This window comes from Ischnura elegans, chromosome 4 (assembly GCF_921293095.1).
Source record: "Ischnura elegans chromosome 4, ioIscEleg1.1, whole genome shotgun sequence".
Classification (NCBI taxonomy): domain Eukaryota; kingdom Metazoa; phylum Arthropoda; class Insecta; order Odonata; family Coenagrionidae; genus Ischnura; species Ischnura elegans.
In genome coordinates this window covers 8,588,696-8,605,916 of record NC_060249.1, presented here as the reverse complement: position 1 = coordinate 8,605,916, position 17,221 = coordinate 8,588,696, and the positions used below count along the sequence as shown (strand labels likewise).

The following is a 17,221-nucleotide window of genomic DNA, read 5'->3' as shown; positions in this document are numbered from 1 at the left end:
GCTGCAAATCGTTCAAATGGAGCGAGAGGGAAGCCATCCGTGGCGTGTTTGTTTCTGTACCGAATCTCTCGCTATCCATCGAGCTCCGACGCGTCTGAAATGCTGCGAATGGAGAGACTCCTTTCAATCTGGAACCAGAGGACCACCTCGCGGTGTCCCTCCCGTTGAAGTAGGAGCTTAATTTATGAAACCAAACGAACGAAATTTTGGGAACGTACTATGATTAGCATATTCAATCATTTGAGCGAAATAGTTCTGTTAACAATTTGATGTAACAGCATTTTCCATTCTTCTAGTGTTTGTAGCATCATCATCAACACTGGTCAACAATGCTAAGTAAACAATAAAAAGGTATGGTACTTCTTCACACAATTTATTAAAGACAACCGGTTTCGTCGCAGAGGCGACATCTTCAGGTGCAGAAATCGTTATTATTATAGTTATTTATTTGTCCATTTGGATGCTATAAACAATTGAATAACTATAATAATAACGATTTCTGTACCTGAAGATGTCGCCTCTGCGACGAAACCGGTCGTCTTTCATTAATTTTGTGAAAAAAGTACCATACCATTTCATTGTTTACAATGGATTTCACTAGGTTAAGCCTGAAACAATCGAGTTTTAATGCTAAGTAAAATCTGCAACTAAAGAAACTGTTCAAGTATCCCAACTCGTAAGCTCTGCCTCAACATGTTCCTCTTCTATGTGTCTTTCGTGCATCTTTCCTCCTTTCGTTCCCCTTCTTTCGTCTAATCAAAGGTTATTTATTAGTATTGTTTTAGAACTGGTAAGAATAGTATCAAAAAAGAAATGGAAAATTTTTACAAAAGATGCTAGAAATCCTCGCCAGCGATTTCAATTGAAAGTGAAAAAAAACAAAGTTAGTCACCAGGTAACAAAAAAATTAAGAAAAATGAAAAAATCTTGAAATCGCAGCTGCGAATTTATTGCATTTTTGCACATTTTTTACAATTTTTTTCTTTTTTGTGATAGTATTCTCACAAATTCAATATATTATCAATACTCGTTCATTCAGTCATTGATAACGGGTCGACCGGGAACGAGCTAGTTAGTTAAGTCAAGAAGGGGGAGGGATACGTGTAGTGTGTGGGGTTGAGTCGGAGTAGCCGAAAACATGGTCGGCACTTGGCGGCGGTCGTACTCGGAGGGCGCGAATACCTCACGTGAGGGGTGGGAAGGAAGGGGATGGGGGTGGCCGGCACAGTGGTAAGCATTCGCCCCCCTTCCCCCCCTTCCATTGTCCCCCCCCCCCATCCATACCCTCGTGCCCTTCCCCTCCGCCGACCTTATAACCGAGTTCCGCCTCTCCTTTCAAGGCCGAAGCCTGAATGCTGGCTGCGATGCGATGCTGCTTCTGCTGCTGAGGGCACCATCCCACCGACTCCTCCTTCCGTGTTCACGCTCGTGTCGGCGTGCGACGCATCCGTGGATTTCGTGAGCACTTGCGTCCCTTACATCCCGTCGTGATGTCTACATCTACATAATATCCCGAAAGCCGCCTAAAAGGCGTGTGGCAGTGGGTGTTAGGACACCAGCCGTCTACGCATAAAAAAATGAAGTGCTGTAACGAAGTTGGGACTAGCCTTTATTAAAGTCCTTTATGGTTCGGGGGAAAAACGAATTCCCATATCAATCCGTTCGGCAAAACATCTCTCTTAATTTATCGCTTCTGTCGGACCTGGAAATATAGTGTGGCTCCAATATTATGTTCTCCGTGTCGCTCTTAAAGATATCTATTCTCAATTGTTCAAGCAATCTAAGACGTGTCGTGGAGACATCTTGCTGTTGAGTTAATTACCTCACAGATAGTACCTATTCGCAACAATTTTCGCACGAATACGTTCGTTCCATGGAGGAAAAAAACAACTTGCCTTTAACTCAAATTTGAAAATACATTTGGATGAAGTTCGCGATTAAAGAATACATATGACTCAGCTGGGATGCGAACCCGGGTCACACAATTCATGCTTTCAACCCGGCGGCGTCGGCATTAGCCTGCTCCTAATGAAAGGCGCCAAGGGGACCACGGCTTAACGTCCCATCCGACGGACTGAGTGTTGCGCTTGAAATGTCTTCCACACCTTATTCAAGCTGAGATCGGGCAATCTCTAAAAATTCTCTACCACCGCCGGGATTTGAACCCGAGCCCACGGGTTCGGAAGCCAACACTCTAGCCACCACACCAACCCAATCCCCGATCATTGCTTTCAAATTTGAAAGTTAACCTCAGTATTTTCCAGGTTGAGATGTATGCAGGCCCTATGTGCTGGCAAAGGTCTACTCCACGTACGTAGAATTTTTAGGATGATAACTTTAGTTTTACTGCAGAAATGTGTCACCAAAAGAAACAAACATGTGCAGTCAGTATGGAAGTATGCGTCCTCCTTAATCAATTCAGCGTTCTCTCTCAGCAAAAATAGGGGCACAGAAAATATATGAATAGTATTTGAATGAATAAGGACAAACATTTGCGACTATGCCAATGTGGGAGGTCGCTCATTGGGTAATATTCGACCAATTACGTTGATCTAGGACTTGTAATTGACAATCATTCACACGAGAGCGAAATTAAATTGTAAACCCAATTCCAGGCCTCCAAAGTGGCAAACAGACAATGGTACTGGGGTATGCGTGTAAGGTTTCTATGAATGATTCGAGAACTCAATCAGATTATCCCCTGAATTTGTCTATCTTGACTCCATAATTCAGTTGCCGCTAGTTTACATCACGTGCTCAGTATAGAATGTATTAAATAATTCCCTTAAAAAAGTCTATCTACTCTAACGCGACAGACATTGCCCCGCGAACCACGAGAGAGTGCCCTTTTTGGCCAGTTTTAAGGGATAACGCACCTAATTCCTTCTCCTTGGAATAATATATTTCTTTTCCAACTTTAATGTCGATCGGATGACTCGTGTAGTAATACACAAATAACAAACAGTCGCACATAGATGTGTGAAAAATATCGATCCTAATGAGACTTCAATTTTCATTCCCTAAAAAAAAAAAAAAAAACAGGACCGGTTCAGTGATTTCATAATGTTAAGCTTTTTACGAATGCCATAAACGTTGTTTACCGGTTTCTGATGGTCCACTACTTCAACGTAATTGCCCGACGAATTCGTGTCGCTCTGGAATATTTGTGATGATTTTGGTACTTGGGATTCCTCGGAGGGAACGCGGGCCGCAGAAGAAGAGGAAGAATTTGGAGCGAATGATTGCGCTTGCGAATGAGAGGCGCCCGGTCCACTCCACTTCGACGACGACGACGACCCATATTTCGGACGCGGTACTGTTATAGCAGGTGCAATCTCGGCGCGGAGGAAGCGGAGAAAAAAACACAACAAGGTTACACATTTAAGGTAACATTTTCGCTATAAAAACCTTCGGAAGGGTTTCTACAAGCTGGGGGATCTGGGATTACTCAGGGGACAAAGAAAAATGTTTTGTGGTGCAAACGGGGTCGGGATAGTTATCTAGCGGAGTCGTAGTCGAAAGGTTTTAAATTCGGAAAGTTAAAAAAATCTTGAAAAATTAAGGGAACGTACTATGATGAGCATATTTAATAATTTGAGGGAAAGAGTTCTTTTAAAAATTTGATGTAACTGCATTTTCCATTCTTCTAGTGTTTGTAGCATCGTCATCATCACTGGTCAACAATGCTAAGATCGGTTTGACGAAGCTCTCCACTTAGTTCTCCTATCAGCTAATCATTTCACACCTACGTATTTCTTCTGTTTCATATCCTTAATAACCCGCACTATGTATCTAATTCGTGGCCGTCCTTGCCTTCTACGATTGTTTTCTTCAGGCAGTCATGTCTCAGAAAGTGTCCGACTTAATTATCTCATCTTCTCCTTATGGATTTTAAAAGAATTCTCTTTCCTCCCACTCTTGTTGGCACATCCTCAATAAGTTCAACAGATTTAGGCTTCAATTGGAGGCAGTTAGACATATTTAAATAAATAAAAGATCGTTTCACTTTCCACAAAATGTTTAACTACGTACCACGCGTTTCGGCTGACTGAGCCATCATCTGGTACAAGACAGACGAGACCAGGTCTTGTAGCAGATGATGGCTCAGGGAGCCGAAACGCTTTGTACGCAGTAAAACATTTTGTGGGAAAGTGCTACGATCTTTCATTTATTTAAACACATCCTCAATACTTATTCGATCGATTCATTTTTTCTTCATCATTCTTCGTTAGCGACACATTTCGAATGCTTCCCCTCTTGGCGTCTCCGCACCTGCCAACGTCCAAGCCTCGCTCCCGTTTAGGAAAGTGCGCCAACAAATGTGTCTGCGCCTCTACGGGGCCTCTACGGGGGTTCCGACGGGTCGCTCTTCTTGGGCAGTCCCCCTCCCCTGGGCGCACGGGTAACTATTAGGAGCAGAAGTCAAAAAATCGCTACAATTCTTATTTCCTCTGAGATTTCCCCGTTTATTTTTCTGCTATCATTGATTTTTAACTTGCTAGGACGTTCAGCTGAGAACAGCGAATGTCGCTTCGTGGATTCGTTTGTGGTTGTCTCCTGCAATGGCACATCTGTCTGTCCAATCGCAGCGGACGTGCGTGCGACAGCCCATTACTCCCGCCAATTCCATCGAAGACTGACCTCGCTCTTTCATTTTGCGCTGTTTCGCACTCGTCCGGCCACATTTGGAATGTGCAGTGAGCGTTTGGGATATTTGGCGCTGAAAGACTAAATCCGAGAAATTGGTGAAATGCATTGGGAAGCTGAGAGAGAGAGTCGTCAAAAATGCTACGGGCGTACACAGTGGCGCCGACTCCATGGGGCCTGAGAGGGCCCGAGCCCCCTCAAAAATCCGTTATTGGTGTGAGGAAAAAATGAGTCAGGATTGTCGATTTTCCCCGGACTGTCCAGATATCGAAATTCGAGTTATCAAGGTTCTAATGCTGATCATATAACTCTTCTAAAATGCTTTAAAAAACTTCAAATTCACTACTTATAAAATTTTCTGGGGCAAGATCCCCGGTTTTGGCCCCCCCAATATTTTTTGTAAGTCGGCATCCCTGGGCGTACAGAAAGCTTTACGAATTAGTCAGGGAGCCGCTGGAGACTCGGAGACTGCGTGCTAGGCTTAGATTGATCGAATAACAGAATAGAACAGAGTGATACGGAGAACAGCATGTTAGAACCCCATTATATTTCCATGTCTGGCTGAAATGATACCTAAATTAAGAGAGATGTTTTGCCAAGCGGATAGATATGGGAATACGTTTTTTCCCCGAACAATATAGGAATTTAATAAATGCAAGGGGGAAGGAGCTCAGAGCATTTCCTTTTTCACGGCTGGTGTCCAAACACCCCTTGTCACACGCCCATTGAGGCGCCTTGCGGGTTAGCATGTAGATGTAGATGATAAGTACTTTTAGTTCAACAGATTCAGGCTTCTATTGGTGGAAGTTAGACATATTTTAATAAATAAAGGATCGTAGCACTTTTCCACAAAATTGTTTTACTGCGTACAACGCGTTTCGGCTCAATCAGCCATCATCTGCTACAAGAAAGGCCAGACCAGGTCTTGTACCAGATGATGGCTCAGTGAGCCGAAACGCGTTGTACGCAGTAAAACAATTTTGTGGAAAAGTGCTACGATCCTTTATTTATTTTAAATATAAGTACTTTTATTCACGAAATCCTAGATATTTCATTTCATAATCCTATGACTAAATATGTCGCGAAGGCATGAGGATTTCTAATAATCGTGTAATTATCCATCAAATAATCATTTTACTAAACCGTGAATCGAACAAGAGTCTCTCGTTGCCGATCAGATATGATCGCAGCCACACTTCCAAGCCTTTTTCGAATGTGAATCAGTTTCCCGACTACCTGTAAGCGTCTGGAATCCACATTGAGACTCAGAAGACGGAAATCGTGCTTACTAAGTTACTGTCAGAGGAAAAACCCTACTTTGTCCCTATCAGTGGCGGATACATATGGGGGGCGCAGGGGGCGTGTGTCCTCCCCCCCCTTGCAGGGCTGACCGCATTGCAGAACATTGCAGAACCGCAACTTTTTTATATCATAAGATGGCATTGTGTTGTATGTGCGTATAATCAGTTGAAATAAAACTTTGCATGTAACTTCATTATTTTTCATTAGGCACGATAAAAGTATAGGTTGCTCAAAATATCTTTTTCACCCCCCCCCTTGGGTATTTTCTGTATCCGCTGCTGGTCCATATTCAGCGATGTGCGTTTTCCAAATCGCCATTCGTGTGTTCAAAGTGAAGCGCAGTGGTGTAAAGTTACTTACAGTTGACATTGGGTAAAACTCGCCATGAAAGAATGGGAATCAAATTTGCGTATAGCGTAGTGTAACCCTATTCCTAACAAATCCTATTTCTCCTTGTTAAGGAATTTAATAAATGACAAGTTCTGCTTACGTTTCTTTTAAATCGCATTGTGATCTTTCCTTTTTGTATTGGGTATGACGTGGAATGTTTGGTATGCTTCCGGTGCCCTCTGATCATATGTAAATGTACATCATGAGTGGACGTGTTGGGGCATCCACGGGTGTGTTCTTTGTTCTTTGCCATTTTATAATTTGTTTTCTCGCATCAGTGGCGTAGCCGGGGGGGGGGGGGTCCGGACCAGGGGGCTCCTCCCGAAATATAAAAGCATAATTATTTTCCTTCATAAAAGAAAACAAATTATTGAAAAATCATGAATTTACAAACTATTTTTTTTTAACAAATGAAGGTTTTTCGATTTTGAAAAGTGCTAAAATTTGTTCCCCCCTAGTTTTGGACCCCCCCCCCACGAACGAAATTCCTGGCTACGCCACAGTCTCGAATGGTTGTGGGATGTCTAATTTGTGTTGTATTGTGCATGCACTGCTCGTGAAGGAATGCGTGTGACATTATCGTTATACTGGATAGTCCCTATCATATCGGCGGTCCTCACTGGGTGCATTTGTGTCGATTTGTATCCTTTTCTTTGTTTTTAAATATGCCTCGATTTTCGATTGTGAAGAATAATATAAAGTTATTTTCCCATGGTCCAAGTGCTAATAAAAATATATATATTATTATTATAACAATAGATCGTAAGATATGTAATTCTTTGTGGGCGGTGCCGTCTTGGGTCCAGTTGAAGCGGGCGCATGATAAATAGGACACGGTCTCATGTTAGCTCACTTGCTCGCGTCGTCCATCTTCCTGCTCCGCCTCGCAAGAATTTCGAGAGAGAAAAACGCGAAGGTGAGCAGCGCTTTCGCTGTCTCTCTCTCTCTCTGATTGGCCCCAATCGACGCCCCCATCATGCAAGGGGCGCCCTTCAGTCATCATTCGAATCGCACGTCAATGATGAATACTATGGCACAGTCTCAGCGACTGCAGCCAGGTCTCGGAGTTAGTAAAAGTTCAACATTGAAATGTTTATCGCATATAAACTTATCAGTACATGCCAATTTGAAACATTTGTTATTTTTATACATTTTTGTTTTTGATTTGATATTATACATTGTTCAAGTTTTGACATTATACAATGTAATTATATTTTACTCTTGTTTTGCCTTTCTTCCTTCTTCGCACCCAGTCCTGCTCGCCGTTTCTATCATTAAAATAAATGATTTTAGAAAATTGAAAACGCGAGGAGTTAATAAGCGAAAATAAAAAGTCTAAAATATTATTTCCCCAGCCTGGGCGATCAGGTTTTTACATTCCGGTTGGCCGAAAGTATTTTTATTGAAACTAGAATTTAATTTTAATTTTGAATTTCTATCCGGAAATTTTAAATATATCTATAATTGGCGATACGGAACTCTAATATAGGAATAAAAAATATCGGTACCTTTTAGATTTATTAAAATATTTTACCGATTGTGTTAAGTTTCCATGGAGTGTTTACGAAATATTCTGGCAGTCTCTCCTCTCTTAAATTTAATTTACGCCTACTCCCTTTCAACCTATCTAAAAATCCTATTCTCTTCCTTCCTCTCCCTCGTTTACCCAACATTATACCCTCTAACACTATTTTTAAAATCCCCTCTCCGCTCAGTACTCTCTCCATCCATACTCTCCTTCTGCCTCCTCCGAAGCTCATCTCGGGTGCCGTAAAAAAATCGAGACCCATAAAAATATCCGAACAAGATACATTGTTAACAATCATTTATCGCCAATTCACAAACTTTTCACCGGGGTTGAGAAAAACGAAAATATCGTGACTTTTATGGTTTATCGCTGTATCATGGAGGCCCAGCCGGCATGTGAGATTACTCTTTTGTCATGGGATACCCTTTCCTGCGGGAAAATCATTTGTGTGTCATTCCACCCCAGTTAGGGGCGCAGTTAACCTTGTGACATATATTGATGATCATTAGCATGCTAGTTTGCTTCCTCAAATAAAAATATTGTATTTAAAGCGTTTGCGAAAATGGATAAAACAGTTTCATTACGGGTATTTAAAAAATGCTGACTTTTTACGAACTCAAAATTTTTGACGCAACTTTTTCTTAGGAGTAATCAACGTAAGCAGGTGCTCTAGCACTTAGTTTTATTACCTATTATCAATGTGGACATTTGAGCAAAATATTACTGTAACAGCTATTTCTTTACTCAATTATAATGTAAATATTTTAATTATTTACAATTTTAATGAAAAGTATTTTACACAAAGTACTTCTATGTATCAAGAAGAATATTTCAATACCTATGGAGGGTGTTTTACAGTTAAAAAGAGGAAAAAATGTTTGAGCATCTCGGTGCAATGCCTACCACGAGTGCCTTTGGAGACGATTTCCCGTTTTCGAGATATTGCTTTGAGAGATTAATTTATTAGGTAGAGAGAAACATTCCAAGTGGGTCGTGCAGATTTTATGCCAATTTTTTTAGATGAAACGCACTATTGAAGTGTGGGCCCATAATTGCCTTCCTGTTAAATTTCGATTCCGTAAATAAGAAGGTACATACATTACACGAAACGTTGGTGAACGGAAAATTGAGAATTCACATCCGATCAAAACTCAAGAAGATGACGTATTGGTTTTGTGAATGGGATAAATCTCTGAAGCGGAAGAAAAAAATCAAGGCGACGTTGAGAGCAAAACTACATTTCATTAACTGTTCTTGGGGAAAGGGAGACTTAGAAAATAATAATTTAAGCGAGTAAAAAGGCGGAGCATTAATGATGTGCTTTGTGTCGGGAACGGTATAATCACAAACGTTCTGGTTCCGCTGGCGTTATTCCTCTGGGAGCTGAAGAAGCACAATATGGGGTTAATTTATGGATAGGATTCTTTATCTTTTTCTAAAGGTGTGTTTTTTCACTCATTTCCGTCGACAGACAGATGGGCGAAGCGAACGAGAAAAAGATGTAGCCACGTGACGCAATCGGGGACAGCAGAAGGGGCGATTATTACGTTCGGTCGTAATCCTGCTCGGCAGTGGATATGCAGACAGACATAGGTATAATACGACGCAACAGTGGGAAGGCAGATGGTCAGCGGGACACTCGTTGAGGTAGCCACGGAGGGAGGAGACTGGCCCAGAGTGTCTGCTTCGCCATCGTCAACGGGATGAGTGTGGCGAAATGTCTGTGAAAGTCAGCGTGAGAGAGTGCCGTAATCCAGGGTGGTGGAAGGGGAAACGGTGGAAAGATGAGAGGAAGATTAATTTTGATGCACGATGCGGATGAGTTGGAGTGTCGACTTCCCACCCTGTGGGTCCGAGTTCACATTCCGGCAATGGCGGAGATTTATCAACGTATTGTTCTGTTCCTTTTTGAGTGGTTAGTTTCGGATGGGACGTAGGGGTGTGGTCTCTTCGACGCCCTTCGTCTAATGCTTACGCCCGGTCCCCTCTTCCTTATCCACCCTTTCCCGTCGAGAAAATGACCTCAGACGTCGGGAGCCTCCTCCAAATACCATACTCAGATATAGGTACGTGAAAATTGCTCTTTCATTTCAATTTTATGGCACTTTCAATTACAGTTTATAGCAATTTGTAGCGTCTATTTTTTCTTTATTTTCGTAATGTAGCACTAGTACTTAACGACGAAATGTCATGACTCACAAGTATTTGAAAAAAATCCGGAATAGTTTAAATAATTATGGGGTGTAACAATAATAAATTAAGGAATAAGGCATAAAGTAAATAATTAAAAACGTCACAACTAGATTCTACTGGATGAAAAATCTCTCTGCATCCAAGATGCTTACTGGTGTTCAGATTGTGTGGAGTGCAGCATTATCAAACTCAGTTTTTTTCTAGGCGGATGATAAGAAAACATTTCTTAACATCGCAGAAACTACCAGGGATCTCTCTCAACCTCTCTATAAGTAGCTGCCGATGAAAATACACGTATCCTTATATGAAACAGTGAGGCTCAATGTCTGTTGGCTCCGCGAGGGTCGGGCACGGCACTAAATTTACGAATTTTACCAAATGAAAAAGATAATCTGCGGTTTAAATATCATAAAAGTCCAGTCATCGCGCCTATCTCGCATTCATACACGGGTATCGCATCAATATCGCATTTATCGCATGTGCGATTATCACGTATCAGTAACTATAGTATACTTCGATGCACTAATTCACCATAATTGCGGAACGTATATGGTTCATTAATGTGTGGATTAAGTATACATGTACCATTAACATGATCTTTTGTCATTGAGAATGCAGTTGGTACTTTGAATAAAAGCGCATGGAATGTACAAAATTATCATAATATAATGAATGTTTTCCACAAATTCGCTCGTGATGGGATCTCTTCAGTCGATGGAGCTCTGTTCTCGAGATGTACATTGCTGGGAGAGTCGCTTTAAAAATAATGCTGATAATTTTGAAGGCCTTTTCAGTTGTTTTCACAGTATTCTCTCTGTCTCTCTCTCTTGCAGGCACTCTACGCCTCCTGGTGGTTGCCTGGCAATCGAGTGCTTGGCGGAGCCGAAGGTAATTGGCCGAGGAGACGGTTGTAGTCTTCGATATAGGAAGGAAAGTGTGGAGGTGACCGAGGGTCATCGGAGTGCGATGGAGGAGATCGTGTGATTGAGGTGGAGGGGCACCAAGAACTGAATTCGTAAGTATCCATGCTATTCAGTACTCTAGTGCACTTGGGTGGGCCGAAAATGACCTTTTCGGTATATATGCGAGAAAATTAATGTACTATCATATCAGATCCGATTTCATTTTCAAAATTATACAATAAAAACCACTGCCGCCTTTAAGTTCAAATTTCGCGAAAATTCAAGGCGGCATTTGGAGAAAAAAAATCACTATCACCAATCCCATTTCATTCTATTCTTTCATTTCATTCTATTTTCGGTAATTTTACATAATGAATTTATGTTTTAGTTTTATATTTAAGAAATTTCAAGTTTGTGATAAAGAATTCTATGATATTGCGATGCACGAGAATAATATTTTTCGTTAATAAGCTGCCTGATGAATAGTATTTGTTTTGACTCGCGCGATCACTGCCGTGCCCTCTTAAGAGGCAGATTATCGTCGCTTATACGGTTGTCATGGATCCAGGGCGCCTGCCTGCGACTGCCTGCCAATGCCATTTGCATCGTCCGCTCTTTAGACTTCAATTTATGGGATAACCTTTCTCCGCCCCCAATTCGCCTTGTGCTTGCGTTTTCCTCCGGTCAGCTACTAGTGCTACCATTTGCATTCTCTTATCCCCGTCTCCGATCTTGTCGATATTTGCAGTGCGACTATGAGATCACTCGAAATCTTTGAAACGATGTCTTTGGCACTTTCTCAGCCGTGCGGTGTTCGGCTTTTATCGTCGTTGGTGGGAATTTTCTCTTAAAATTTCGATGTTGGGTGGTTTATTCATAGCCGCTTTTCGATTATATATCCGGGGATATAATAAGTGAGGATTCTTTTATCGGCCTCATGGTGTGTTTTCATCCTCTGCGTATCTAACTAGGTTCACAGTATTCCCGCGATCGCGTCTCCGTCGTGCAGATCCGAATTTCGATGAGAAATTAACTATAATTATTAGGCCTTGGGTTGAGATATAAAGGTAATACTGCGTATTTGCAGTAACTGTAAAGCCATAGCAGGAAGCAAAATTGTCTATATTAAAGTTGGGTGCCTCTAGCCGTCGTATAAATTCGCTAAATTGCGGTGCAACCTAACTAGCAATAATCCATGTTAAAATATTGCCATTAATCTTAGCTCAGGTTTAAATTAATAATTAATTAGAAATTTAAAATTCAATACTTCACAGGATATTCCTTTTATATCTTCCTACAACTTTTTTCAGTCTATTGTTATCGAACGCCATTGTGTGAATCCTCAACAACCCTTAACAAATATCCAAGGTGACCCTAAACATATGAATCTTAAATGAAAATTTGGCATTTTGATATATGGGTACATTCCAATAGTCCAATTGCTATTTCTTTTATTTTATCTGATATTTCTAGCTATGAGAAAATTATATGCCCACTCAAATATATTTTTAAAGCTTCTCGGTTGTAAATATATTTTAAAATAAGTGTATTTATTTTCAAGTAACATATATCTCTAATTTATAACCCGTTTTGTTCATTCATCAAGGAGTAGTATCTATATCTTACGTCCAGATTTATTTTCATGTGAAGGAGTAAATTATACCTAGTATTAATAATAATTAATGGTATTCAGTTAAACATTTTTACGATAAAAAATGACGGAACGTTTCGGCCAAAATTTTATTTCGAACGTTATCAATTCAAGGCAACGATCTCTGTGAAATACCTTTTTTATGATCGTGGAAGAATTTCACCGGGAGACTCCCGTGCGATTAATGGTAATAGCTTTGGCTTGGAAGCAGTTAAGTTCGCTGACCTACTGCCATATTTATGTGAACGTACACAAGAACCGCACGTGCTCGCCTTGCGATGTTTTGCGTTTGCTTCGTTTATAGAAGACCGTAGGTAAATACCTTCTGGGGGACTAGGTAGTCTAGAGCTCACTCTTTGGCTGCTGACCGTACGTTCTCGGGTTCATATCCCGGGGAAAACCTTTCAACATCCCACTCAAGTGTGAGATGGCCCTCGGAAAGGAACTATTCCTCCCTAACCCTGAGTATATGAATCCGCACTCCTTTGGCTAATTCCGACGTGACGTCTACCCTGACATCCAGACCAACCTACGAATTTAATGTTTGATTGTAAGTGAATAAGAGTACCTGTTTCACTTTTTTTAGGCTCTATTTATATAAAACATTCGTTATTCAGTGGGTGAATTTAGTTTTTTGAAATGGAGCCGCTGAAATTTATTGATGGAGGGGAAAGAAATCATATAATTTAAAGTGATTTGAATGCCTGCGCTATCCGTAATTTTAGGCTGTTTTCATCTTAGTCCTCATTTATAAGTCATTAGGTTAGCGGGCTGCGTTGCTGTGAGCTCGAGGTTTATATCTGTGATTGTAGAAAACCGTCTTGACCAAATTTAAGTGTTTACATAGCACAATAAATGTCTGAAATAGTTATTTTTTTACAATGAAGCGTAGAAAAGTATAAGGATGGATTGGAAGTTTTCCGTCGATGGTTTTACACACTTAAAAATTCTATCATTCATGTTTGTGGAATGCTTAGACACTGTTAAAGTTAGAGAAAATTATGCGATGAATTAAATCTTCTACCAGGTTTGTCGAGCCGTAAAGATAATTTCATTCGAAAACTTTGAAAGGAGTTGGTCTAGGATAACCACCACGTCATGGATGGTTCCCTGACCATGAAAAACCTGTTATACATAAATGAGAGTTTACATTTTTTACATTTACATCTTTATATCTAGAAATATAATTAAGGCTACGAAATTAAGAAGGCAATATTGGAGGTAGATAATTATTTGTTAGGGTAATATGATGGGAAAAGATAATGGATTTTTGGCGAGTAATAATGATGAAGTAGTAAATGTGTAGGGTTTTTTTTCCTGTTTTCTCTGTGCTCCTGTTTCGTTACTGGTCAACTTGACGAGGGAAACTTATATGACCTAGGGGATTGATGTTATCATTGCGTGTGAATTGATGTATTTGAATAGATGCAACGGCCTATTGGATATGCAACTATCCATGGAGCCGTGTGAGTCTAGTCGCGAATGATAATGCATGCGAAGTAATATGGGTTAACCGTTCTAGAAGAATAATTTAGAGTAGGTAGTCGTGAAAGGGAGGACATGCAGCAGCTATTACAACTGGAGGTTGTGTTCAACATTTTCTTCCTTCCCTTGGGCTCCAGCCGCTGAGAATAATTGTTGAATATTTCAACTCTGCCGCGTGGACAGCGGTAAAATTCATATAGATTGCCACTAGAAAAGTTCTCCTAGATCGAGAATCGAAACACGGACCTTTGGATTTCCTGGGCACTGCGCAGGCCACTACGTTTCTCCACTGGCATATAGTGGCTTCTTGGAGGCCCATATTCCCTCGCGTTGCCATCCTTGATGGACCGCAAGGGCCTAATGATAATGCATGTGTACATTCTAACATTTAGCACCATGAACTTTGGTCAGTTACCATGGGAATCAAGAGGTCTGCGCTGTTGCACCGAAAGCCTAAAGTCCTATTTTCTATTCCCGGTCCAGGGAAATTTTTTCACGTGGCAATTATTGTCGACTGAGAGTGATTGATTACGACCCGAGAGGAAATTTTGGGCCTTCTCACTTTGCGGCCCCCTCTTATCCTCCTTATGCAAACGCCACTATTCTTTGTGGGGCAATGCCATTACCTCGCGCGCACAAGCCCAAAGAAATCAGTTCCGTGAGTAGCAATTGGGGTAATTATTCTCTTCTCCATTGTTTAAGACATTTTTTTTCTCTCTACATCTTCATTGAATGCCCCAATTTTCATCGAATTTTTTTTCCAAAAATGAAATCGCGAACGAGGAATAGAATTCCCATCGCCACTTTCTCTTCACAACGAGGGCTACTCTCGATAGAAGATGTATGCATTCCTAAGATGGTCTCATCAAGATCCATCCTCTTCTCTATCAAGCCAACTTTCTCCTTCCCATCAAATCCTTCAGCGGACCACGTCTCCACTCCACTTCGTCCAACACCCTTCGATCGTATTTACAACCCTCGTTGCTTCCTTATCTCTTCCATTTCGTTCTCCTTGCGTGCAGGCTCTCGTAGTGAGGAAATTATGGCATTTAACTTAATAAATTACGGGAAGTAAAGGGGAACAGGTTGGTGTGGTGGCTAGAGTGCTGGCTTCCCAACCCGTGGGCCTGGGTTCAATTCCCGGTGATGGCTGAGAATTTTCAGAGATTGCCCGGTCCCTGCATTGGTGATGATTGTAGGGCGCGTAAGGCACGGCGGATGGGACGTTTGGCCGTGGTTTCATTGGCGCCTTTCGTTAAGAGTAGGTTAATGCCGACACCGGGTTTCTCTCCACACGTCTTTCCCTACCCTATCCAATGGCGCAAATGTCCTCAGCTGTCGGTCGCCTCATCGCATACCATACCATGCCAATAGTAGATACTTCATTATCCCTTGAGTAAATATAGTAACTTGATGTACATGTTTACTTTGGTGATTTCAACGACCGGAGGCGTGGGGATGAACATTCGGCCTCTGATATTGGTCGCTGAACTGTGGATTTTATCCCGGCTAGATTTTATTTGGATTCCCGATTTGACCTGATACGCAAAGAAAACTAGCGCATACTAACGCAATTTATTGACTGAAAGTAGAAGTAACCTCAGATAAAAATATAAAGTGGGTGGCTGGGCTATAATCATAAGCTTCAAAATCATTTTTAGAAATTTATAGGGTTAACATTAGGAATATTTGTATTTAAAGCTTGTTGTAATCTTTTTCCATGAAAATCTTGTTGTAACCCTTTTCCATGAAAATCAATTTGAGATACTGGCAAATATTGATATAGGCCGTTTTACACGGGGCACGTACTTGCACAGTCTAACGTGTGCACGAAGTCGCAGTCAAAATTGCGTCGTGTAAAGCGGTGAATTGCTAGAACACATGCGAGAATGCGTGGACGTGATATGGCACAATAGCCCGTAATTTTCCCAAGTTCTAATTTCGTTCATGCATTCGCGCAATTCCACGGCATTTCAGAAATTAATGCACCTCTAACCTGCGCAATTCCGTGCCCCGTGTAAAACGGCCTTAAGGAACTACTCTGTGTGCTCAGGAAATTTCAAGATAATGGCATAAGTTTAGAGTGAGTACCTGATCCACCGTCAAAAGCAAATGGTCGAGTGTGGTTCAATGCGTCCTCTTACATAGTTATGCTAGTAAGTTCGAGATTTTAGTGCGTTTCGGGTCAAAGCGGGTATTGGAAATGTTGGCATGTTGAAGCGTGCCGTAGTTGTGTCATTATTTGTGTGTCGTGGTTTAAGTGTCACAGTCTCTCTCTTTCTTTCGGTCGCACGCGGAGTGAGTGCGATGGCACATTTCGATTCCCTCGTCGCATCCGCGGTGTGAATTATGAAAGCGGATTCAGGAAGAGCGGAGAGAGTGGCGCTGATGTCACGCGTCGGCCCAGTTGTCAAGGACGCTGCTTAATTCGGCCCCATCGCTACAAGGGAGCGTCGAACTTCAAATGGAGCCCGAACGCGAGACTCCTGAATGGAGCACTTGGAGTGGGGCATTGGAAGTCAAAAAATATAGGCATTTGAGGGGGGCATAACGCGGAAAAATATTATTCTACGGAATTTATTGCGGACTAGATGGCAGTGTATCTATAGGGAGTCACCCACAAGGGCACTAAATTAGAGTGGAAAAAATCCATTGAACGCGTGGCGCGAATTCGGGAGATTTTGATTCAAATCCCGGTCTACGAAAATGATTTTTCATCTGTAGAATTCTCCCAAATGTGTGCCAGGTGTTCTATCACTTGAACTAACAAAGCATCTTCCCCTATGGAGTTTTGTTTGCTATACAGGACAAAATGGTTAGTGGTGCCAGGTATAAAATGGAATAATATATGTGCGTATTGTGCGTGAGACCTCATTACGCCACTGGCCGTTCCAAGGTCAACTACGTGAAATAATGTGCATGTTGAGCGCCGTACCATGCCGAATAATATTCCAGACCTGTATTTAGCCTTGGGACTGTGGCGCCATGGGCACAAACATGTTGCCTTGTGGCAATGTATGTCTCGCAGCATGAACTACCTTGTTTTCTATAACCAACAATACTCCGCAGTGGAAGAAGGTGTTTTGGTTTAAAGTAGTAGAACTCCTGGCGCGAATTCGGAAG

General features: G+C 41.5%; 1 long non-coding RNA gene across 1 annotated transcript in view; it reads left to right on the top strand.

Annotated features, from left to right (window-relative positions):
• Window positions 1–17,221, top strand: part of LOC124158282 — a 79,539-nt gene that overhangs the window by 60,816 nt on the left and 1,502 nt on the right. The window contains exon 2 of the long non-coding RNA XR_006864755.1: window positions 10,894–11,075. This is a non-coding gene — a long non-coding RNA (uncharacterized LOC124158282). The remainder of the gene's footprint in view (window positions 1–10,893; window positions 11,076–17,221) is intronic.